Genomic DNA, 27,007 nt, shown 5'->3' with positions numbered 1-27,007 from the left:
TCAAGAATTGCACTGGCCTTGGTTCACTAGAGTTTCCCTTTGCTCAGTCAGAGCTGATCAACTTACTATGTGTGAAACACTGGAGTAACTCATGGGATACCAGGGTCCTTTCCTCGCAGAGTTGAGTCTAGTGAGCGACAACTTCTATTTTATTTAATAATAGTTTCTTTTTTTAAATCCTCCTCATTAACACTTGAAGTGATATGGAAGCCATATTTGTGATGGAGATTAGTTATAAATTAAATTCTTAAAATTTACTTACTATGGGTAAATCCTAAAAGTTAAATTTTTAAAAATTCCATAACATTGTCACCTTTTTAAACACAATTCTATTCTAGACTAAGATACATATCTCCTCTAACCCAATTTAAAATGCAAACGTAAATTCTATGTTTCACTGAATTACTGTTACCATTTTACTCATCTACAGATGCCTATGTTTGAAGTAGACTGTAGCAAGATCAGTAAGGGCTTTTATGTTTAAAACAATTTTGGCAGATCCAGATTTACAATGCATTAGCCAAAACAAGATAGAATTAGGATGCTATTATGGAACCTTAGGTATTTTTCTGGAAATCTGATTTTAAAATATGTTTATAAGAACAATTTCATGGCTCGAAGGGATGAGATTAGCTATGGAATAATCCCCCTAACAGTCACATCATAAAGAAAACAGTTCATTTTGTTCAGATGGATGTTTCAAGCATTAGACACACTGTTCTCCATGAAAAGAGCATACACTAGGAAAATCTAATGCCTTCCTGGTTCCTGAAAAAACTGGAATGGCTAATTACCTTGGGGGATGAGCATGGCTTCAAATCATATATTTATTCCACAAGTCATTATTTTTCTATCCTCAAATTTCTTAATGATAAGAAGCAGTCTATCTTAATCAAATTGGTTTCCCTTATATCCCTAAAGCTCAAGAGATGCCCATCGGGGCCTGGAGGTAATGATGTTATGCCTTGGTCATCTAAGATTTAGGCCACAGTGAGGGCTGCATTCTACTAAAAATAAGTGGCCATTTAAATGCTACCATATCTTGTTTTGCAAATCTATCTTCATACAGCAAATAATCGTTTTTGGTGCAAAAGTTAGTCATAAAATTCTCCATTAGTGGTTGGTAATGGACCATAATATTACATGTTTGTAAAAAGTGCATTTGGAAAATGAAATGCTGGAAGTAATGGCCATATGAGGAATATTAATATTTATATGAGATAACTTCATCGGGACAAATTTCCTTTTTACTGACAACTGCCTGCACCAAACAGTTTCCATTTTTTTGAGGAGAAGCTTTGAAATTCTCTCACTTGTCAAGCTATATTAATAATCTGCTTTGTTGTGTCCTAGCCCTTTAGTAGAAAAATGGGCGTGATTAATAATTGTTAGTTTTACAATAAATGTGACAAAATAAATCAGAAAGCAGTATTGGAATGTTAAATATATTGCAGGCAAACTATTTACCTATGACTAAGTCAAACCTGAATGCTTACAGCAAATTTCCACCATTCATTATTAACATATAACCCTGAGAGGATAAATTTCAAGCAAATATCAAAAGAGAATCTGGCACTTGTAATTGTACTTTCAACATGGGGTTATATACATATCCAATGGGATGTCAATAATACTGGAGATGTTGTCAGCTTCTACTATAGTCAAAGCTGACAAAGGTGCTTTCACTAAAAATAATATGAACGTAAATCACCCAGTAACACACAAATACATTAATTCTAACTCCCTTTATTTCTTGCTTTTAGGGGAATTTATTTTCATTTACATAAGAAATATGCAGATGATCAACTTAGATTGGATGAAGCTGTTGCTTTTTTAAGTTTCACTAAGTAAGGACTAACACAACTGTGATTAGGAGTTACTATCTCTTGAGTCCTCACAATGGGACAAACACTATTCTGTGACATTTCTTATTTCATTCATCTTCTTCAAGATCTTTTGAGGTTAACACTGCTGTACAGGGAAAGATTTGAAGCTCAGGCAAGTTTTAGATCTTGTTTAAGGCCATACAGCTAATAAGTGTTTCCAAGTCTAAATACTGATTCACACTTAAGGAGGGTGCATCCTTAAGCCACAATTTGAATGAGTCTGCTGTTTATTTTCAGAAAATGAAAGAGCCTTTACTGTAGAGACTTAATGGGTTCATCTATTCAAGAAATTCTGCTAGAATCGACACAGATTTTTAGGTTTCTCTCATTGTTGTCCTATGGTTGAGACATAGGTCAACAGCAGCCCTAACCCAGCAGAGGAAGGCAAAATTGTGCGGTGAGAACACGAGGAAGGGAGGAATGAATTCTGAATTCACACCAACTCCTAGTTCCCTTGTATGTAAAACATGGATTCTAACAACTTTCCTGCTTCTTGAATTATTATGGAGTAGAAACAAGATAATAAGCATGAAAATATTGCACAGACAGAGAAAATCAACACAAAATAGGCATTATTAAGACATTATGGTTGAAACAATCTTAGACTAAAAGTAACAGTGAGTATGATGTCAAGGGTACAAAACCCACATGACAATTTTATCAGAAAAAGACTAACACTGTCTCTCGGAGTGTTCATCATTTCAGTTCCAAAGTGAGTTAAGTGACCACATTACAGAACCAGAGGAGTTGCTGGATCTTATAAAGGCCAGGTTCTATGGGCCACTCCAGGATGATTAAAAACTTTTGAGATCTTCAGTAAGTGAATTTGTAGAATAAGATGAAGTTTGAATAGAAGGAAACACAGCATTGCACTAACTTAGATTTCAGGAGTCTGGCCAGATGTATTGTTACAGTATTCCCTTATTCCAGAAATATCTAACTGTAGTACCACCCTGTGCCAACCATAGTGGGGCTACTAAATCAAATAGTTAAACATTTTTTTTTACTTTTTGGAAATTCACAGGTTATTAGGGAGGCAGATATCAAGCAATTAATTGAATAAAATGGTATTGAGCTTAAAATTTTGGTTTACTTAGTTATTAAATGAAGATAACGGAGTAGATGATTGTCAACCCCCTCTTTCACTCTTTTTATCTATGACTGATGAGCAGAGAACATAATTTCAATTAAAAAATAAGATAATGGAAATGTCAGAACATGCAACTTAAATATTATTAATTGTATATTGATGAGACTATATGGGATAAACAGATCTTGGAGAATTAATTCAATTTTGCTAGAAATAAGTCAATTACAAACTTCTTAGAAGGAACAAAATAAGCTAAGACTGTCATGTTTATCTTTATCACATCTGAATAACTTCCACTTCTTATTTTCCATGAATCAAGTAATTTATAACATAATTTATGTCATCATGTTTAATTCTGTACTAGCACTAGTTTTCAATAAAAGAAGTAAGACTTACAGAGAGAGCCACAGCTATAAAATATGGCCACATTTGTGCTAGGGCTGCCTTACTGCAAATTGTGTGCTTACATACCTTATCGCCTTCCATTATATAACGCTGTTCAGGAGTTATTAATTTTTGGCATGAAACCCTATGGAGACTGAGTATAGGAAGATGGAGTATGAGTATCAAGAGGAAAGAGATGGTGCCAGGAGACTGAGGTTTAGCCAGATATAATTCTACGCTGGTACATTGGAAACATCGTAGAGTTCCTTAATGCCTACAGAGGAGTTTAGACCTTATTGCATAGACAATATAATAAAAGTTACAAAATGCACACTACTCTCTGAGAAAGGAGAGTAGAAGGAGATTCAGGAAGTGAAAGCAAAGCCAGTTTTAATGTAGTTCCATGTGAAATATTGTGCAACTGAGTATAAATCTAACTTAGATAAATGGAATACACTTTTTAAAATATAATTACTAATTACCTTTTTAAAATCCACGGAAATAATAGAACACCTATATTATTTCAAATATGTCACTAAACAGATGAAAAAGAATAACATTGACTACAACCATTGTGCATTTATTCATTTGAACATACTGAGTTACAACTATAAACTCATTAATAAGTTAAGCTTTAATATTCAAAATTCAAAGACTGTAACATCATTTATAACCAGTGAACATTTCTATATGACAAAGAACTATATACAGGAACAGAAAGGTTAAGTAAATTTGTCAATGTCAAAAAGTAAGTCAGGCAGAGATCTGGGAATGAATGGACTTCTTAGTCCCAACCAAGGACAGGTCTTTTAATATATTTGACTAATAAATTATTTTTTTTTAAAAAAAGATTTATTTATTTATGCATACAAGAGCTGGGGTACAAGCCAGAGATATGGGGGTTGAGAGGATTCACCAGAGACAGAGTGGGGAGCAGAACAGGCAGACTGACTGAAATACTCTGCTGAGGGGAGCAGTGCGTGAGTCAGGAGAGGTCTGCAGCGCCATGTGGGTAGCTCCCTGGCCGGCTGGGGATCGAACTCCTGCTGCAGAGGCTGTGAATTGCTTCATAGTGTGGTACTTAACCCCTTGTGCCACCAGGGAGGCCCCCTTGACTAATACTAATACATTTTTGATCATACACTTCACTTTTGTCAAATTAAACAGGGTAAGAAATAAGCAATTTCTGAAACCTCATTTAATCTGTTCAACTAGGTAATTTAACATTTCATTTAATTCTCACAAAAACACCAAATTTTGGTGATATGATCCCATATGACAGAAAGAGAAGTTAAAATATCCAAAAAGATGGATTTAATGAAGGTAACTGTTCTAGACTTAACTTGCAGGTGACTATGTAACTTTGAAAACAATCTCCTGATTTTTACATGCTTATATCCTTCTGTGTAAAACAAAGGAATTGGAACTAATTTGAAAGGCCAAATTGCTTTATTAAATGAAAAGACTTATTGTGTAAGAAGACATGGACAAGCAGATCTGTGCCTGAGGGGACTCAATGAGTGACACTTTGGAAGTCTCCAGGTCTGCTACTCTTTGCCCAATATTGCAAGAATTGCAAATAACCTGGGACTGATGAGTGTTGGGGAGAAGGACCCAAATGGGAAGCTATGCTTGGAGAGCATTTTGAGCAAAACCAAGAAGGGTTGAGCACCAGTGAGCTGAATGCAGTAAGAAAGGTTGGAAAGAAATCCAGGCTGAGAGAGAGGGTGAGACTGTGATATGTGTGAGAGATTACTTATAGCCGATTTCTAGGCACTGTGTAAAATAATCAGAGTTCAGGGCAAATAGACACAGTGCAGGTTATGTATATGGCATTTATTTTGTAATGGCAGCTTATGTTTATGAAGCTAACAGAGATTTTAAAGTAACTGAGGTCAACAGATCATGAGAAAAGAAAATGATATTTCACACTAACTCAGAAGTGAAATTGCTTTAACCAAGAATGTTAATTTTCTGGAAAATTTTTCTTCCAGAACTCCCAAAGAAATGTTATAATTAACACAAAAACCACTTAGAATATTACAAAATGTGTCAGATATTGTTACTTTGAGGCTATAACAAACATTTAATTCCCAGAATTTTATGCTGATGTTACCAACTGGTTGCCATTTAATAAACATTATTTGCTAAATTTCTTTGATAAATCATATAAAGTAACATAGACTAATACTTTATATGATCCTACCAATTAGGAAAAAAGTTTCTTGCAATTTTCTATTATTTTAATATACATTATTACATCATTAGTTTTATATGCCATTCCAGAGCATCTCGTAATATAAATCTTATTTGTGTTTCTTTATTATTTCTATTCCCTTATTTAATGAGTGGAACATATTTGGAGAAATAAGATAATATACTTTATTATCAAAAATGCTATTTAAGAAAAATTGCCAAATAAAAATATAGGTCATACAGTAAAATTTGAATTTCAGATGAACAATGAAAACAATATAAAATATTCAGCAAAATGATACTAAAAAGATTATTCACTATTTTATCTAAAGTTCAAATGTAACTGGGCATTTTTTAATTGGGAAGTCTCACAGCCCTGTATCTACAAAGTCCATGCTTTGCAATGTAACAGTGTAAGCAGAGAAAGAAGGTCTGCTTTCGTTGCCTCAAACCCAGTAACTATTCAGCAAATCTGAAAAGATCTACTTTGAAGACCACAGCTCTTTCATCTCCATAGGTAGAATAATCAGCAGTTGAAAATGGACAAGGTCTCTGAGCCCCTCAAATCTCTGACACCATCATACAAGGAATAATAGGTGTTTAGAACCCAGGTAAAGATGTTATATCCTGGAGAGTATTAAGGCCCATGAGCAGTATCTAGGAAGGTGGTGTGGACCTTCTGTAGACTTGCAGGACAGGATCAGTGCAGTGGTTCATGACTGTCAGGCTCTAGATGCATTATATCATTGAACTTTAATCACCTATTTTGCTTTCTCCTTGGAAATTATCCTGCTTTGGGAAACCATCTAATACCCTGGCATAATACTGATGCAGCCAGAGGAAAGGAGGTGAAAAGAACCATGTTCAAACCATGCATGCAAAAAATAATTCAAAGGGATATATACACGCCTAAGTTCACTGCAGCACTAGTCATAATATCAAAATAATGGAAGTAACCTAGGTGCCCAAGGACAGATGAGTGGATTAAGAAGATGCAGTATATACACCATGGAATTCTATTCAGCATAACAAAAGATGAACTCTTGCTATTTATGACAACATGGATAGAACTGGAGGGGATTATGCTAAGCAAAGAAAAAAAAAAGAAAGAAAGAAAAAGTTGTAAGGAGAAAGACAAATACTGGATGGTCTTATCTGACTGAGAAATTGTGGCTACCAGAGATGGAGGGGGAATTTGGAGAACAGAGGAGCAAGCTCAAAGGACTCTGGTGGAGGACTATGGGTGCCTTGGTGGAGGGTGTGCTTGGTCACATACATCTGAAGTGGCAGCCTGTATTACTGAGTCATATACAGTGTTGTAAACTCATGTTACCTTAATAAAAATTATAATAAATTAAACAAAACTTTGGAACCCACTTCCCAGACTTCCTGTCTGTTGTGTAAAATGAAAATGAGCTACAATGAAATTACTGAATATGTTTTCACTAAACTAACCAGGTATACTGAATTTCATCTCAGCAAATTTAAAATAATTTTACTTAATCATGAAACACAGAGTCTCACCCAGTTTTCTGTGATAAATGCTCAATGTAATTAGAAGTATCACGTAGACATGGTATGCATGCCTAGCTCATATTGACTGGTTCCATATGAAAATGACTGGTATTATAAGAAAAGAAATTTAATAAGAGAAATTATAGGGCTTACCTATCTTCCTATGGCATCATCTGACTAAAATGATGATAAAGATAGCCCAAATGTTAGTCTATCAATTATACTGTAGCTAACACATTCCATATCATATAAACTAAAATCTATATTTCTAAAGCTGCTTTCATTAATGGATTTATTTCATTCAATAATTCATTCATTCATTTATCTAATGTACATTGTCCTAATTTTTGGCACTTGGCTGGATCTAGAAAATGAAAACTTAATGTGTAGTATAGGACACAGACAAAGGCAAATAATTAAGCAATAGAAATATAAGAAGAATCTAGGAACACAACAGAGGGAAAGGAAGAGAGAACCTATACACAGAGAAATAGAAACAGAGAGACAGATTCAAAGAGAGGGAGAAAAAGAGGGAGAGAGAATGAGAGAAAGGTGAGATACAGAGACAGATACATCCTTTTGTTGGGGAAAGAAGAGTTTAAGAACAATTTGCTAATTCTCTGTTCCTGGAAGTCTGTTTATAAAATATCCTGAAGTTACATTTAAATGGATTAATTTTCTGTGGGATAAGCTGTTTCCCTCCCCAACACACACACACATTATATACATTTATGTTCTCAACATTCAGGAGAAATGTAACAGGAAGGGGCCATTACAGATGGGAAAACTAAGGCACTTAAGCAAGTTATTGCCTCCTGTTGTTTTTATGTATACAGTAGTGACACATCATTTATGTTTTTAAAATAAGAATGATACAAAAAGGAAAAGAAACACCCTTGGAACTCTCATGAAGAGGGGCTATAATTTCAGAAGGAAAAGGTAAGACATCTTGTCTACCTTGACTTGTCTGTGAAGACGATGTGAAATGTGGCCCATTTAAAACAGCGAATCCATGCAGCAAGACCATGCTTGGGAAATCAAAGGGCAGGTGGCAGAAAAAAAAAAAAAAAAAAACCAATCACTTCCCAGTGCTTCCTGTGGCTGGTCTATCTACGCAACCGCCACAAAATGAGATGTGTGGGATGTCTGATAAGTAACAATAAACTGTATCATTTCATATGTGCAGACACAGACATATAATAATTATATTTTTCACCTCAAATTACCACTTGCCATCATGTTCAATAAATGCCACACACATATAATCTTTCATCCTTATGAAATATTGCTATACTTGTACCTCAATTCTCACCTTACAGATGAAGGTCAAGGGACACTGATAAGAAGATTGGTTTTGCAATAGGGGTAGATGCAGACTAGTTTTGGAAAATTAGAAACAGGGCCTCCCTGGTGGCACAAGGGGTTAAGAAGCAACCTATGACACTATCCCCAGCCAGGTAGCTACCCACATGGCACAGCAGACCTCTCCTGACTCGCCTGCTGCTCCCCTCAGCAGTGTATTTCAATCTGCCTGTTCTGTTCCCCACTCTGTCTCTGGTGAGTCCTCTCACCCTCCACCAACCCTGGCCTGTACCCCAGTTCTTGTATGCATAAATAAATGAAATTTAAAAAAAAACAGAAAAAGAAAAATTAACAACAGAAATGAGCACACTGAATTTCTGTTGCATGTATCCATACATTTAAGAAACAACAGTCTAAGACATGTCTCTGGAAGCTCAAAAGTGACTGGGTAATTGTCCGTATGAATCTGCATTTCCATCCTAAATGAAACAGAACAAACCCATTTTCCTAGTTTTATCATTATTTGTAAAGATTTGTTTATGGGTACTTTGAGATGCTTCCTGCTTTCAAGTTGCTGAGCGTCTGTCACTGGGGGGCATTATAAGAAGGCAGTTGAAATCAACTCCTTTGGTGAAAGACATATTTGCTTCAATCCTGGGATTTACCATTTATGTTTTGAAAGAGAACTGACAGTATTAAAGTAGGAGTCATTCTCCTAGTGGATTTTGGATCACTAGTTGATGGATTAAACAAAAATTCCAGATAGAAAGGAAAATACAAAAATATATTGCAACATTAATACTTTTTCAAAAAAAGTATACAAGTAGAATTTTCTAATTTTTTCAATATTTCAGGAGAGACAAGTTCTTTCCCTGAGAATGGTACTAGTACAGTCTTTTTATGTTTCAGAAATCTATACATAATGCAACCTTTCAATGGACCTGAGCAATCATGAGACCAGAGCATTCACAAGAACATGTCCAGGCATTAATAAAGTAAATGAAGAGGCTGTATAACCTATATTGTTATGATTTTCCAATAATTTACACTAGAATTTAATATGATTGATTTTAGCTACCCGATTTTATTGAAGCCTTCAAAAATTGAACTCTTTTCTCAACCATGTTTCATAGATTTAATCAATTAATCATATCAGATATATATTAAAGTGCATGTAAATTATATATCATGTACTATTTAACTAAAATTCGCATAATCATACACATAAACTATATAACTTAAAATATAATATGTGGATGGATGGTCAGATAGAAATACAGAGAGACCTGTAAGAGAAGGCTTTCAATTCTATTGGACTTTACTATTGGATTAACTTCTGACACCACCAAAAGTATTAAACAGTAATTCAATGCAGTTATTAATATTTTCAGGGAATCATGAACTCCTGTGAAAATCTAACAAGAGTTGAGACTTCTTCCTCAGAAAAATAAAAGACCCACATACATTTAAAGTATTACAAATATATTCAAAGTACATAGAAGATCATAGGACAAGATCACTTTCATCCTATGGATCTATGACCCTGAACTAAGAACAGTATTTTGCCAATGTGAAAAGCAATTTTACTTTCTAATTAGGTTTATGCTAGTTAAATGCTTCAGAAAGTGTTGAAAAACCTCTAATGTTTTGACTTCCTTCTTTTCAATAAGGTTAAAAATTCCATCAAGCTAAATTAAAACACAAATAAGAGCAAAATAAACAAAAAAGCTTAAAACAAAAGAAAGCTAAAATGAATTCCAAATCAGCATTTCTCAAGTCAGTCTCCTAAACCTTAATTCAACTAGAGAAGAAATACTTTGAACTCTTCACCACTTTACAGATTACTGACATTTTTGACAGATGCATCCAGAATGCTAAAATCAAGTGAGTTACTGTCCAGAACTGCATTGTCCAGTACACTAGCTATTAGCCACATGTAGATACTTAAATTTTAATTAAATAAAATTAACTAACTTTAAAATTTTGTTCTTCAGTGACACTGTCCACATCAAATGTTTAATAACTACATGTAGCTAGTAGCTGTGATTTGAACAGTGCAAAAATTTTTTCATTATCTCAGAAAGTTCTAAAATAAACAAATAATTCTTTTCCTTCCAAGTGACTTGCATACTTGCCAGAAGACAGATATGCTTGCTCCCAAAACAATTTATGCCAGTTGGGTTAATGTAAAAATGTATCATTTAATGAGATGTTATATAAACCAATTTAAATATGAATATAAAAGAGTGAGAGATGTTCTAACCTGAAAATAGTGGAAAGATAAAATAATACCCAGCCACCTAAAAATACTATAGAGTTAGATGTAGGTGAGACACCTTTAAAAAATTAGAAAAATATCTTAGAGAAAATAGGATTCTGCTCTCAGATTTCTTTGCACTGCATTTGCCCTTAAAAACATCAAGTAATCAAAATTAGAAATCCTAAATGATTCATTATGGGATTTACAGGAAGAAAAGATGACTGAGATCTATAATCAGCAGCCCAAATTAAAAAAATTGTTCTTGGTTTATAAAAATACTGGAAAATAAATGTATACTCAAATTTTAAAATTAAAAATAAAATTTAAAAATATTTTTAATATCCATTAAAAAAACATATTTGTGGACTAACCAACTACTGACCCCAACTGTATTAAAGAGAATGGTTTCTACTACACACAGCAAAATTGGAAACACATGTCTTCTTTATTACTATAAACTCAATGTTTTCATAATTGGCTCTGACATTTCCATTTGCCAAATTTAAGTTCATTGGATTAAATTATATTGAAAAAATTATGGACAGGACCTGATCTAATTCCAGATTTAAGCAAATCTCATCTTTTAATTATAACACAATAAAATATAATTATCAACAAAAAATCCTGGTTACTTTGCTTTTGAACTGCACTTAGTTGCCTGACAGTAAGACTTTATATGAAGATGAGAATACTCAAACTTTGTGTTCATTCTATTAACCTTCTGATTGTTTTGACTTAAAAATGCTATCTCTTCATATTTCTATAGATTCAATAACTTGAGATGTAAGAAGTATATGTCCAAATTTCATTGTTTTGTACAATGACATTAAATTATGTAGCTCAACAGTAAGAAAAGATGTTGTAGGTTCATCAAAAATCAGATTTATGGCAATTTTGCTTGGTTAGGAGAGTCTTCATAACTAATAAAAATGCCTGGCTGCATTTGGGGGCCAAATTTAGATTGACTGACAAAGTCCTTTTAGAATATCTTGAAGGTGAGTATGACTTTGGTTTACCATAGCCCTCATTTATTCCTCTTGTCTCTGCCTTATTACACTGTCTAGCCCCTGATATTATTGAAGTTTATGAATTCTGCTAAGGAACTTATATAATATTTTACATGTCTATGGGGTGGGGAACATGGGTAGTTGAGTTCTGAAGCTGAACTTTGTTCATACTAACTTTCATTCTGCCAAGCAACACCTCATTATCTCAGTTCAATAAATTAATTAAACTTTGCTTAATGACTTACCTAAGATTATTGATAGCAAACATAAAATATTTCTTCTGTAAAGGATCATTGCCATGGATAGAAATCTTGGCTGTGTCTATACATAAGTGGATTGACTTTGGCAAAATATTTAAACTCTTTGGACCTCAGTTTGGTCATCTGGAAAATGGATCAATTGATCTCAAAAGTACTTACGATTTATAAATCTAGATTTTAATTTCAATTGAGTATTATTTAATTGCTTACTCACTAAAAGTGCATATAGCTTAAAATCTAACTTTAAAAGGTATTACCTAAACCCATATGTGAAACACAAGGCAGAATATCATTGGCATCAAATAAGTGCTCCAAGATTTCAGAGTGAAAAGAAACAAAATTGGACCTTAAGAGGGAACAGACTTAGGGGCAAAACATGGACATTTTATTTAACCTTTCACATAGTGTAGATTAAAAATGAAGCCACACTCAAGACAATGACAGCTTAAAACCATCAAGAATCACCATCAAATAGACTTCCCCAAAGTTAAGAGTGATATTTCTATTTTCTCTTAAACTTTGAAAGTTTGAAGAACTCCACTTAAATACAGAATTGCTCCATTGTTTGCTTAATGTTATTATTTCATTAAGATATTTTCTCCATGGAGTTCTTGAATTCATGCTATAAACAGAGTACTATTGTAGGGAAAAAACAGGTATTTTGCACATAAGGAGCTTAGATATATAATAAATAATAGAGATTAGCTCGTTTCATAAAACACCTTCAAATGGTATATCACAGACTTAATCAAGACTGCTCTTTAGACCTTTTAGACAGTGTTAAAAAAAAAAAAACTCAAAAACTCCTAATCCCATAATGATATGGTTGTGGAATCTAGAAATTTATCAGGTAACACAGGACTTTATAACTGCAGCATAAATGAAAGTGTGTAGAGGTTCTCACCATTTCCCATAAACGATCTAAAGTTTAATTCAATCCAACAGGCTTTAATTTAATACCTGTACACCTTTGGATACTTAGACTTACTATTAAAGGAAGTCAGAAAAAAAAAAAACTGTGGGAATAAAAGTTGTAGAGCTATGAAGATTCAAAACGGAGGAAGTCCCTTTTAAAGAAAGAGTAAAGACTTTGTGAATTAATTCATTAACATGGAGCTCAAGAATGTGATATTAACAGGTAGCAGGATTGCTTGGAAGTAGTCATGGATAATAGGAATTTTTAAGTAAGAGATGAATTCTCTTTTGGTTGATTAAAGCCTGAACCTAATGATCTTTCATTAATGATCTTTCAAGAGGTATTCTCTAGGGCACTTATAGGGGCTTGACATGGGTGAAGTCAAGTTCAGTGACTTGAAGAGTTTTTCCTACAGTCTGTGGAAGGGAAATGAGGGATGGGTGAGAAATAATGTCCAGAGTGACCAAATCCTATATCACATCATTCGGGGAGTCACCTATGATCGTGAGTCAGTGTTTGATGATAGGGAATAAGAAAAAAATGATTATTTACAGAAAATGACTCATTTATTCTAATAACATAGTTCATGCACTGCTGGATTGTTTTCAAGAAGACTCAGTCCAATTGCCAAGTAATTTATCTGACTCCCTCACAGTCACTTTGGCCAATTTAGTTCATAATTATGAAGCAACATTATGAGCAAAATTAGACTTTTCTGGAAAGGGCAAATCAATTGCTTTGCAGTTGGTTTTCCTTTCCTTCAACCCTCCTATCTTTCCTCTCTGCCTTCTTCCTTCCTTTCTACCTTAACTCTTTCCTACCATATGCCACAAAACATACAAGTTAACTCAGTCACTATGAACAAATATACACATGCAATTTAGTATCCTAAAATGTCAAAAGAAATATTGGTTAAGTGAAATATGACTCAGTCATATGTAATTGTTTCCTGAATTTTCATACTTCCTCTGTGACCAAATGTGGAAACCCTAATACATAGTAAAATTTGACCATATAAAATTACTAAGGGAATTATTCAATCCAGATAGCTGTTCCCCCACTGAATGTTAAACTCCTAATATACAAGTTTTCCTCCTGGTTTGCTATATACATAATTTATCTTTTCTAGGAGTCAACACAACAGCAGTGGTCCTGAGTTTTTTTTTTTTAAATCCTACCAACATGTTTGTCATATTTTTCAAAAAAACATATGAAGGAAAATAACCCCAATAGCTGGAAGAGCAAAAATTAGCGCTCATCACAAGTAAAAGCATAATTCTCCAATGTAATGTTCTCACCCTACAAAGAATTTTCACTGAGTCTAATTACATCCTCTGCCTTTCAGAATTATAGTGGCTGATTTCCCTTATATGTTCTGTCACAACTGACTTAATAGATCATGACTACATGGTCTACGTTGTCACTTTTCAACTGTTCTTCTATAACACCACTTCACTTTAGATAGAGTAGAACAGAGCTCATGATTCTATGCATTCATCATAGTATTTTTCATAGTATTTTTGTAAGATTATCTTTCAAAATTGCACATCATAGTTGACTTCTGTGATATAATTAATTCTATCACACTGCATAGAAATAGTTTTTTTTATTGACAACCATATTCTACTTGGTTTATCAATGTATACATAACTCGGTCTCCAAATCTATAGCCAGAGTATTGGGATATGCACAAGAATTCTACCTCCTGCCTCATCTACACAGGATCCTACTCTCTCAAAGGCTAAACTATTTATAATGGTGCAATCCTTTACCACCATTTCTCCATCTCTATGTAGAACTGCCACCATTAGACGTAATGGTATGTCTCTCAGCTCTGAGTCACTTTCATTTTCATCTTTTTTTCTTTCTCTGTCTCTCATTCTTGCTCTCTTGTCTATGTCTCCTGTCTCTTGTTCATTATCTCTTGGTTAGTTCTTAAAGAGAGTTTTCTTTATCTTAGAGACCACTAGTTTTTAAGTTTTCCGTAGCAGTCAGATTTTCCTTGAAAACCTTGGTATTTAGCTTTTTAAGGCTCATGCGTTCTTTATGCTAGTGGTTCAGAATTTCCTTCATTATTACCATTGTTGGTAAGTTCTAGATTCTGAGATATTCTGGATTCAACAATGTTCTAGGTGAGCTTATTACCATATAGTCAGGATCTTACATTTATATTTAAAATATTTCCTTATGCATTCAATGCTTCAAGTTTGGAATTTAAAGTTCTAATGTCACAATTGATTCTATGACTAAAAGAGGATCTATAATATAAACTCACCTCTCTATAAATTATACTATTCACTGATAGCATGCTAATGGATTCCAAAGAGACCCATTCACTTTGTATAGACTACATATCTCTACATATGTATGGTTAAATAGATGTCTTTCTTTCTGACAAAAATGTGATCCAATTCTTAAATTATGCCACAAATACATATTATTCATATATTTCTTGTATAGTTGCTTCTGGTTTATAAAACAGATATGGTTGTACAAAAATAAGGGGTAGATAATAAGGGAAGTACACAAAATATAAAACATTTTTTAAATTGATGCTGAAAGAAAAACCATTCATCTGGAAATAAAGGAATTTAAAAATTCAAATATATATATACATAACCTAAATTTCAGATTATAAATTAGAATGAACTTATTAATAAAAAATAATTTTCTCTATTTTTTTATTCTAGAGAAAAATCATTCCTAAGTTTTAAATTGTATATCTAGGATGAGTGGACATATTCAACAGAGTCAGAAACAAGTCAATATAATTACTGATATAAACCAGTCTAGAAATTAAATTTAGGCAAATTTTAGAACCAAAAAACAAAACTCAGATTTGTGATCACTAAGTAATTCATTCAAATATTTTGTACTTTCTCTTCACATAGTTAGAACTTATACTCCATTCATTCAATCAATAGATATTTAGTTCTACTTATATGTAAGCCAGGGAATACATTGAAAAATAACATGGACTTTGCCCTCAAGGGGCTCACAGTCTAGTATGGAAAAAATAAACAAGCACACAGATAGTCATAAAATAAGGGAGAAAGTGATGTGTCATAAGAAAGACTCAGATAATATATTATGAAAGTAACTGATATTAGCAAATATTCTTTTTACTATAGTGTCTAGGTTGCCAATAAAAATAGAAAAAACAATGATCAATTTTAGAAATTAAATACCAAATTTTGTAAACCTATAGATGAAAAAGTTGCAGTATTAGTGCAGTGTAATTCACTAATCACCAGTTCTTAAAAATATTTGATCATAGAGTAATGACCATCTATTAGAACTACCATCTTGCCAGTGTTTATAAGTTGATTCAAATGGAGTCATCTACTGTTTAGAGGTAAAAGGTCATTTTAATGTAATAATGGTACAAATTAATTATCTAAAATACTCATGACACATTACTTTCTTGCACAGAAATTGACTCAATCATATTTAAAATGATGAAGAATTCCTCGATGGCTCAAGTGTGCTCCAAGGAAAGCTAGAAGGTTGTACAGTTAACTCCCAGGGTGTAACTCTAAACCATACAACCTACTACCTCAACCCGGATGCACACAGCTTCCAATGTTGCTTCAAACTCCTTATCATATCTTCAGTCTGCTCCTCCAAATATGGCAGCCATACACCTAAGGACTTGGCAGGGATGTAGATATAATAGTCTAACATTTTACCAATCAACTTAATAGGTGTCACTAATACTCTCCTTACTTGTTAGGTTTCTAGCATAGGTCAAATAAAATGGCCTATGACATCTCTCCTGGCATAGCTCTATTTGCAGTTGATAATATTAAAAGTTAAAAGCATTAATTTTCATTTTTCAAGAAAAATAGGCTTAATAGTAACACATGAATCTAAATGTGGCCTTTAATTTTCTTATTGAAGTTAGTTCACCAGACACTAACCTGTAGGGTGAACTAAAGCTTCTGAACAGGGTCTATTCAGATTTTGGTTCAAACGTTGCTATAAAAAGTTCATGTTTCCATATTTGCTGTATTGGATTTAAGCTTGAATTGGCTGTGCTATCAACCCTTCTAAGTGGTCAACAATTGAAGCCTGCCTCGTAAGAGAGATAAGGATCAACATACACATGAAAACCAAGGGGAAAATAGAATGATTTCAGAAGTAAGCAACTAGAATTTAACAGGGATTTGACTGCAATATTATTTAACAGCATTGTGCATTTTGTCAGATTACCACACTGACACAGACCCATAGAAGCGAGCTTGTGCGGTCCACTTCACCACAAGATCGGATCTACGGGTTTATGCCAATGGGCAACATCAGTTCACATGGGCTCCCAATTATTGCAGAATTTTTTTTTTTGTAAATATCTGATGAATTAGGAGATGAAAGTAATATCAATCTTTTAGTAGGATATTTGAATTATTGAAATGGTCCAGGTATGCATATTTCCAGCTAAAGGCCTTCATAAATATTCTAACTTAAGTACAGGTTTATATATACAAGAATGTTAAAAATAGTATGTTGAAGATTTTGCACAGATTACTTTTTAATAGTGAAATTTTGGAATTAGACTATTCTAATTAACGATGAGTTTTAAAAGAAAAAAATAGGATCCATACGTGCAAGTGAATTATGTAATTGTGAGGCATGAATGTAACCAGTCTATAATTATGACTAAATTATCTATTAAGCTAGTTGTATAAGAGTTAGACTTTGCTTGTTTTAAATCTTATAAAGCTCAGTTAGTGGTTTCAAGGAACTGGTAACATAACTTTCTCAAAAACAAGTAAAATCTTGTTGACCAGGGAGGGAACACAGGAAGTTATTTAAAAGTCTTAAATATATACATATGTATCTGTAGTTGTAGTAAAACTTAAATTAACATTATTTGGATAAATTAGTATCAGAAAGCTAAAATTAATGACTATTAACAATAGCATTATTACTACTTCTGAGCGCCAGCTTTTATACTCTTGCATAAAATACATAACAGAGCATATCTCTTAAACACAATATATTTAAATTTATTTTTTCAAAAAGATGTAAATAAAAACATAATATTGGCTATATACAAGTCTCATCTGGTCAACAGGTCGTTAGAAAACAAATTGTTATTAAAAAATACTTAAACCACCAGACAATAAGCAAATACAAAGACTAAACATCAAGCTAGCCACAAACAGGTATTTTAAGATTCTAAGCTCCAGAACAAAATTAGAAGTTAAACAATCACTAATCGTTTCACTGATATCCATAATATTTAGTATTTTAAAATGATATCTTCTCTTGGAAAAAATATTGGTACTACACAAATTTATTTAGTGTTTTTGCATGTCTTGAAATACATAAAATGTTTCAGAGATTTTATGTAGATAATTTGGCCTACATAATTTTTAACTCTTGTCTGTTTTCAAATTATTCTCCAAAATTATTAAAAATTATAGTAAAAAAATCAATAAACATGCATTCAGTTGTAATAAAAATATTTCAGTACATATTTAAGCATATATAGTTGTGGAATAAAATTTAGATGTCAAATAAAAAGATAATATTTGTTTTGGGTTTATCATAACTATAAGAACAAATTTTTTGGCTTCATTCTTTTATTAGATCATATTTTTTTAAAAAAACACAAAGTTATTCTCTCCCTCCAGATTTCACTATTTTAAACATGGCACGGCAAATGAGAAAATTGTTTTTTTTCCCCAAAATAACTTTCTATTCAACCATATTTCACCTATGCTATATGTTTGGATATATAGCTATATTTTCAAAGGAACTCAAACTGTATATTGATGATAAATTCAGACAAAATTCTTCACAAAGGTAGGTAATATTCATTTTCAAACCATTCATGAAAATTCCATCAGCTAGATTCATAAAGAGGATGAAACTAATTTTTTAACTCAATACAGTCAAAATCATTTTGCTTTTTTCTTTTCAAATATAAAATATTAATTGCTTGTTTGCTGTTAATTTTTACCTGAGATGATTTTCTCCTATGATCACTTTCTTCACTTCTCATATCCATTTTAAGTTTTTCCCTAAAACAACCACAAAAGGAGAAATATCAGACAACTGCTGTCTAGGAGAAGCATCTGGGTGGATGGTGAGAATGAAGGTAGACGATCGAGAAGAAAACACAATATTAAAATGGGCAAAACCTTTTAAAGTTTTTTTTTTTTTTTTTTTTTTTTTAAGGCTTGGAGGACTCATAGAGCCCCACCCAAGGCTACTCATATGACATATAATGTGGTTTCATAGTTTGCATTTATGCGTTCATTTTGGTTGGTGTTGTTTTCACAGTAAGTTTTGAAAGTGAAAGGAGCATGGTTGTTAAAGAAGCGACTAGGTTTTGCACAATGAAGTAGTGAAAGCTGAAAAGAGATTTGGATTTGGCATGGAGCTTAATAAGATAATTAAGAGTGTAGAGATTAATGGCTCCTAAAAATAACATTTAAAATAATGTTTTTCAACTAAAGGATCTTGAAACAGGAAAACAGGTTTATAAATGTTAATTAAGCTTGTGAAAGTTGACGTTCCATTAGCTGAGGCAGCATAAAGGAAAAAGAGCTATTTTTAAAATAATTAGTGAACAATAACCAATAAACTTAATAAAACATTTTATTTGAATGTTATCAGTATATAGGGTATTTGTAATTTCCCATCATTCATCAAAGAATAATAAAAAAGCAGATTTCGTCATTTGTATATTTTCTCATTGTTTACCCTACATGTTTTCAGCATAATAAAATATGATTTTAAAAGCACAATCATTTGTTTAAAGTTTATTCTCTTGGTGGAAAATATAGCATCAATCCTTAATATGCAAATTATAGCCTTCATTTATATATGATGTGTCTTTCAAAAGCACTTTCTCTTTTTAGCAATTTTTAAATATGCTTAGCTAGGCTTAGAAACAGTTTTAGTCAAAATTAAAATAGGTGGAATACATCTGCGATCCTTTCCCCATTGAACCAGGCAAAACTGGGTTTTGTTATAAATGTTTAAATTGCTTAGCAATTTACTTCTGCAAACACACAAAATAATTAGAATGCAATGCATTTCTCTGCTCAGGCAATACATTGCTTTAAAGTTAAAACAAGTTTGTATGTACTTTTTCCATTAAAATACTTAATGGATATTCCAACGCTCTTAACAACTGCTCCAAGATGAATGTTTCTTCATAAAATAGATTTTGAAAGAGAGTATTATTGTAGTACCAGTTTTTTTTTCTACTTAGCAACTGAGAATATGATCTTTTCATTCTTATTTCTGTTAGGCTGTAAGCCTGGTCAATAATTTAAATACAACTTTTCCCAAACTAATTTTATTTATCAGAAGTTTAATGCATATTCTAATATGATTCTGTTTAAGAAGTTCAAAAAGTTTCTTCTTTCACATTTCAAATTATGTCACAGCACATGAAAGACTTACTTTCTTTACCAACTAAGAGCTAAATGCTCACTTTTCTTAGATAGCACAAACGAATACTGTACATGAAAAGCACAGACAGCATTTTAATGACTTTCCCCAACTTCTCTGTATAAAAAAAACGAAAACATGTACCATATTTTCATACAGATTTTTCTATTTTTACTTAAGCTTCTATTCTATTCAGAATTAGAACAAGAGAGCAAAAAGAAAAAGTTAATAAGAGTAAAGTGGGTGATGAGTTAAATAAGAGTAACTTGAAAGTTCAAGGCTCCTCTTTTATATAACAGTAGACTTAAAAAGAAACAACAAAAAAAGTTATACCTGATGTAAAGGTGCGATTTCACCAAGTGCAAAATATTGCTACTTATGCCACATTTTTGAAATAACAAAAATAAAGAAGGCTCATTTGGATATGTCGCCTAACAAAGCTGCTTTGCAAAGCCCGATGTCTCTGTAGTTATACAAGCCAATGTTTGCATTTTTTTTTTTTTTTGGTTTGTTTTGGTTTGTATTTTTGTTTGTTTGTTTTTGTTTTTGAGCAGGAGCATCTCATTTTTTTTTCAGCACTGTTGCCTGGAGGAGCACAAACTCAGATTTTTTTCTTCAAGACTCCTGTTATTTCTTGGGAAAAAAGGACCAGGGTGCTTGTCTTCATTTTCTTCCTTCTCCGTATTCCAGGCACAAAGCACTGCGCAGAAGCTGCACCAATCCTTGCCGTTGCTGGCAGCAGAATGGTAGAAGGTGGGAGAGACCAGGAATCCTTCCAGGCTGTGCTGACTTTAGAAATGAGGATTGCACACGTTTGTCTCCTGAAGCAAAAGGGTGAGAAGGCAGGGTGCCAGTTTGCTACATGGCTGCAGTGATCTCATGTTCACTGCTGCTGTCGTCCTGTATGCCCAGTTCAAATGCCTGTTCATTATAAACCAAAAGGAAAAAAAAAAAAAAACCTACTTGGATTCTTCAGCAAGCAGAAAGGGTATTAACATTAAAAAACAAAAAAACAAAAAACAGCCGCAAGAAAAGGCAAAAAAACAAAAAGCACAGACAATTTTAGAATTCACTTGTTATGCCTCAATATTCTGTTTATATTTTTCCTTTTTTTTTTCCCTATTTAGAGATAAGCAGCAGAATTTATCAGGCGTGAAAGGGACAGCCTCCTGGTGGCCTGCCAAAAACCCAGAATAAAGGCGAAGTTGTGCTTCAAAGCTCAGTCGCTTGCTGAGTCTGGCTAAAGTCAAGTATTAAGATCCACCATTTTCTGAGCCATGCTAGAAAAGAAGAAAAAAGTCAGGACCGTTGCTGCTTTCCAAGTCTCCGTTGGCACCATCACAAAATCTCAGTCGCCAGGTCACATGATTCTCTGCCAAATGTAGAGTGCATTCCCATCAACCATTCTGCTGATACTGGGAAGGCAGCTATTGTCTCGTTTAGACCCAAAGTTCAGCCCACTCTTCATTGAATTAGCTGAAAAACGCATCACCTTTGGGGGCTGGGAGTCATGGAAACGTCTACCTGGCAAGCTGCCCACTTTTTCTGCCCATCAACCAGAGATGGGATTGTGCTGCCTAATGCAATGATGACTTGGAATGTGAAGAGTCGTCCAAAGTGAATCTGATTCTTGCAACGCCTGTTTCAGTTTGCACAGAAAACTCTGGCTTCTTGTAGTTGGGGGGGGGGGGCGGGTGGGGGAAATCTTTCCTACTAAATGTAGCAAATAAAAGTCTGAACATGCCTACTCTGCAACTTTATTTCACAACACATCCAAATGGTTATCAAATGAAAAGACCGAATGCCAAAGTTTTCTGAGTTAGAGGTAGCCTTTTCTCTCCTTTTCCTGACGATCGAATGCGACAAGCCCAGAGACATTTGTGTTAGTTTCTCATACGAAGACTTAAAATCTGGGATGTTCTTCTTGGTTTTTATTACTTTCTGATTTTATCTGGCACCAATTTTGTATTTCATGGGCCACGATACCCACTAGCAAGAGTAGGGATGTATTACTGCTGCAATCTCTGTCAAAATGTCCCCCTGAGAGAGCCAGTTGTCTCTTCAACCACACAAAACCCTGCGATTGGGTCCAGTGGCAGTCCTCATGAGCACCTAGCTAGCACAGTTGCTCTGCAAATTTGCTGAGACTGACTCATAGAAGAAGTGCTCTTTCTGTTCCTTCACTAGTGACAGTTTGCCTTTGAAAGATGCAGAGAATATATCAACAGATCTTAAGCAATAAAATTAAATGGTTCCTCCTCCCTTCAACTCTAGCCGAGAGCGAATGTTCCTAGGGACAGACATTTCCCTACTTTCTAACAAAAGTTCAGTGAATTAAATCTTTCACCACTTTTTAGCAGAATCTAAAACCAACCAGGAAAGCAAGCATTATAAGTATTCAACGAAACACACTCAGCAGTACTAAAAAGAGTCATGTTCTCCTACCTGCATTAAAAAGGTTTCCGTTCTAGGGAAATCTTCATCTAAAGCATAATTATGCTTGGAAAAAATTTCAAGGTGTAGTCAGTTTTGTGAAAGTATGAACTGATGTTATCCCGCCTCCACATATACACACACACACTGCACAATGCAATTTCATTCCAATGCATTTAAAACAATAATTGAGGGGCCTCCCTGATGGCGCACAGGGTTAAGAACCACGCTATGAAGCAATCCACAGCCTCTGCAGCACGAGTTCCATCCCTGGCTGGCCAGGGAGCAACCCACATGGCACAGCAGACCTCTCCTGACTCCCCCGCTTCTCCCCTCAGCAGTGTACTTTGGTCAACCTGCTTGTTCTGTTCCTCACTGTCTCTGGTGAATCCTCTCACCCCCTGCATCTCTGGCCTGATCCCCAGCTCTTGTATGCATAAATAAATAAATCTTTAATAAATAAATAAAATTAAAAACAAAAACAATAATTGAACTATAGTTTGACTAATAAAAGAAAATCAGGAAAAAAGTTTGAGGATATAAGAAATACAATATATGCTAAAAATGGTCTATAACCTTTTCTCTGTCCTGTTCTTCTGGTCATTTTCTTTGGAACATACAGGAGAAAATATGTCTGCACATGTGTACATGGGAAATACTCTGCAGTTCTCCCCATGTTTAAGCCATAATTCAAAAATTTCTAAATTGTAAAACAAAAATTTACTGATATGCTAGATAGCAAAATTCTGGACAAAGTTTGCTCACGTCCTGAGTACATGCTTCAACTATCTGTTGGGGGGATCAGGATCAATAACAACAGGCAAGTATGCCCCATGCTTTAGCACAGCAAGAAGAGGAAACTTTAAATTCTCAGTTCTCATTCCTTTATTCAGCAAATAGTTATTGTTAGTATGTGGTCAATCTTTTTTTTTTTAATTTTTTTTTGGATGTTTTTATTTATTTATTTGTTTGTTTGTTTTGTTTATACATGCACTGGGTACAGTCAGAAGCGCGGGAGGGTGAGAGAATTCACCAGAGCCAGAGCGGGGAGCAGAGCAGGCAGAAGGACCGAAGTACACTGCTGAGGGGAGCAGTGGGCGGCAGGAGAGGTCTGCGCGCCATGTGGGACCCTCCTCTGGTGGCCAGGGAGCAGCCGGGGATCGAACCGGCGCCGCAGAGGCTGCGGGCAGCTTCGCAACCCAGCGCTCAACCGCTGCGCCACCGGGGAGGCCCATGTGGTCAATCTTTTTCATAGACTCAGGACAACAGCAATGATGTCAATGCACCCATGGGGAGTCATTCAGTAAAAACTTTCAAGGGTGAGAAGCTCACTTCTAAAAAGAGGTGTTATAAGTTCTAATGGAAAATTTATTGGCAACAAATTAGTCAGGAAACAAACTGGTAGAAATTGGAAAGTGGAAGTGAAATGTATAGTAAATAAATTAAAGCTAGAGAGGCTTTATCTGCCTCAATTTTTCTCTTTTCTATGTAAAATGCATTAATAAGATGTTCACAATTCTGGTTAACTGTTTTAAAAAAGAAAAGAAAACGAAACAGGATTTGTTCACTTCCAGAATTTTTCTCCTAATCCTCTTGCTATGTACAAATGAAGTTATTGGATATTACTACAAAGTAAGTATAGAGACTGAAAGATGAAGAGGAGAGAGACCATTAAGGAAAACCCAGGACCCAAGGAACATACAGTTGTGAGGTTCCTACATTGTATCCAAATCTTGGAGCTGAAGAAAAACTGCAACAACAGAAGTCCACTGAAGTCCCCAATCCAAAACCAAACCAAAAGCAATGAAAGTCTGTTCTCTCTAGCCAAAGGATCAGGAAAAATGCAGCCTAAGACAGGAAGCACTAGGACTATACCACTTGGCTCCAGTCCATCGGCACAAATAAGTCTAAGGTAAGGACCAAGTGGAGAGCCTAGTGCAAACCTTTGCTAGGTAGTAACATGATATCCTACCTCCTCTCCCTCATCCCAGAGTTGGATGGGGACGTTTGTTTAAGGAACTGAAACTTTTATCCATCTCAGGTATAACAAATTCTTCAACAGTGTCATGCCAATGCAGAGTCTTTGAAGACTATAGAGTCTAATTTCCACCCTCAACCCAGCAGTACTAGAGCTCCCCTATCCTTCCTGCTAAGGCGGCATTAGAAAGAGGCTTAGTGATGAATCAAAACTTCAGAAATTGCTCAGAACTAATACCAACACCATTTATCTCCAAACCTATATATAAAGTACCGGCAGAGGCCACGATGAGAGCAGTAACAAGCTCCCATCCCTCTTAGCCCGGAGGGCATCAGGGAGGGGACAAGAACACTTAATCCCATGCAACAGTAACAAGAGGTCCTCCCATTGAGGTGTCAATGATGGTCAAAGGGAACTTCTAGCACACATGGCAGTGACAAGGTAGTATCCCTCACTCTCTGCTGGAGCAACATCCTGAAATGCTAGTTAAAACGAAGGATTACATAAAATCCAGACTTGTAGTATAATATCCAAAATGTTCAGGGTTCAATTGAAAATCTCTTGTTTTATAAAGAAGTACGAACGTCTCAAACTAAATGAAAAAAGACAATCAACACATGAGAATATCAGGATAACAGAGAATGATCTCACAAAGACTTAAGAAGCTATCATGAAAATGCTTCAACAACTATTAACATAGTTGATATAAATTAAAAAATAATAAAAATCTTAGCTAAGAAAGAGAATATATAAAAGAATTATGATAGAAATTTCAGAACTGAAAAACACAGTAACTGAGATAAAAACATAGAGGAGACAAAGGAAAAAAAATCAGTGAACTGAAAGTTAAAATAATAAAATCATTCAATCTGAACAAAACTGTAAAAATTTACTTAAAAACAAAGTAAACAAAGACTCAGGTAACTGTAACTATAACAAAAGGCAAAACATTTGTAATTCCAGAAGAGAGGAATTATAGGGTGAGGCTTTATTCATGCACAAAGAAATAATGGCTGGGAACTCCCCAAATTTAGCAAGATGCATACAGATTCAAGAAGCTGAGCAAACCACAAGCAGGAAAAACCCAAAGAAAACCCACAACAAAACACATTGTAGTCAAACTCCTTAAAACTAAAGACAAAGGAAAAACCTTGAAGACAGCAAGAGAAAAACAAAAACTTATCTACAGCAAGTAAGCATATCTGACACATGACTTTCTCATCACCAATCATGGAGGCCAAAAGGAAAAGGCACAACATTTTTAATGACTGAAAGAAAAGAACTGTCAGCTCAAAATCCCATATCCATGGAAAATGTTTTTTTAGGAATGTAAAGAAAATCAAGACATTATCAGATGAAGGAACACTAAGTTAATTTTTCAGCAGTGGACCTGCTGTTAAAGAATGGCTAAGGAAATTGTCTAAAGAGAAAGGAAATGATATTAGAAGAACTTTGGACTTTAGAAAGGAGGAAAGAATACAGTAACAAATACACAAGTAAAAATAATATCCTTTCCTTCTGTGGAGTTTTCTAATTTATGGTTGATGTTGAAAACAAAAATTCAATACCAAATGCATAGTAAATGAAATACTTAGGATAATTATAGTATGGGTTGTTAAATATAAAAATACAAAAAGGGATTCAAAGGTTACAGTTCAGGGCCTCCCTCATGGTGCAGGGGTTAAAGTCTCAGTGCTATCAAGCTCTCCCCAGTCACTGCAACAGACTTCTTCTGTCTCCCCTGCTGCTCCCCTCAGTAGCATATTTCAGTGGATCTGCCTATCCTGCTCCCCACTCAGTCTCTGGTGAATCTTATATGTTCTTATATGCATAAATAAATAAAAATAAATCTTTTAAAAAACAAAATAAAATAAAGTTTACAGTTCACATGAACTGATTATTAAAGACACTAGTAGACACTGATGACATATATATAGATTATATATATACAGACATATACATGTGTACATATGTGTGTATATAATCTAATATAAAGCAAGCACTAAAACTTACACATATAAATACTCTAAAATATGGGGCAAGTAAAAATTCTGAAATTTTGAGAATTGTTCAAGTAACGCACAGGAAGATAGGCTAAATGAAAAACAAAGAGAAAAAGAGATAATAAGGACTAAAAATGGAACAATTAAGTCATAACATAGCAATAACTAAATTAAATATAAATTATCTGAATGCATTGATAATATGGCATAGATCAGCACAGTAGATTAAAAAAGGTCAATTGTATTCTATCTGGCAGGAATTCAATCAAAACACCACACTACACAGAAGTTGAACATAAAAGGATAGAAAAGATATATATCATGCAAATATAAATCAAAAGACAAAAATCAAATAAATTATGTCAAATAA

This window comes from Talpa europaea, assembly GCF_964194135.1.
Source record: "Talpa europaea genome assembly, chromosome: 4".
In the NCBI taxonomy this organism is placed as follows: Eukaryota; Metazoa; Chordata; class Mammalia; order Eulipotyphla; family Talpidae; genus Talpa; species Talpa europaea.
The sequence above is the reverse complement of the archived record's forward strand: the minus strand, read 5'-3'. Positions refer to the sequence as shown.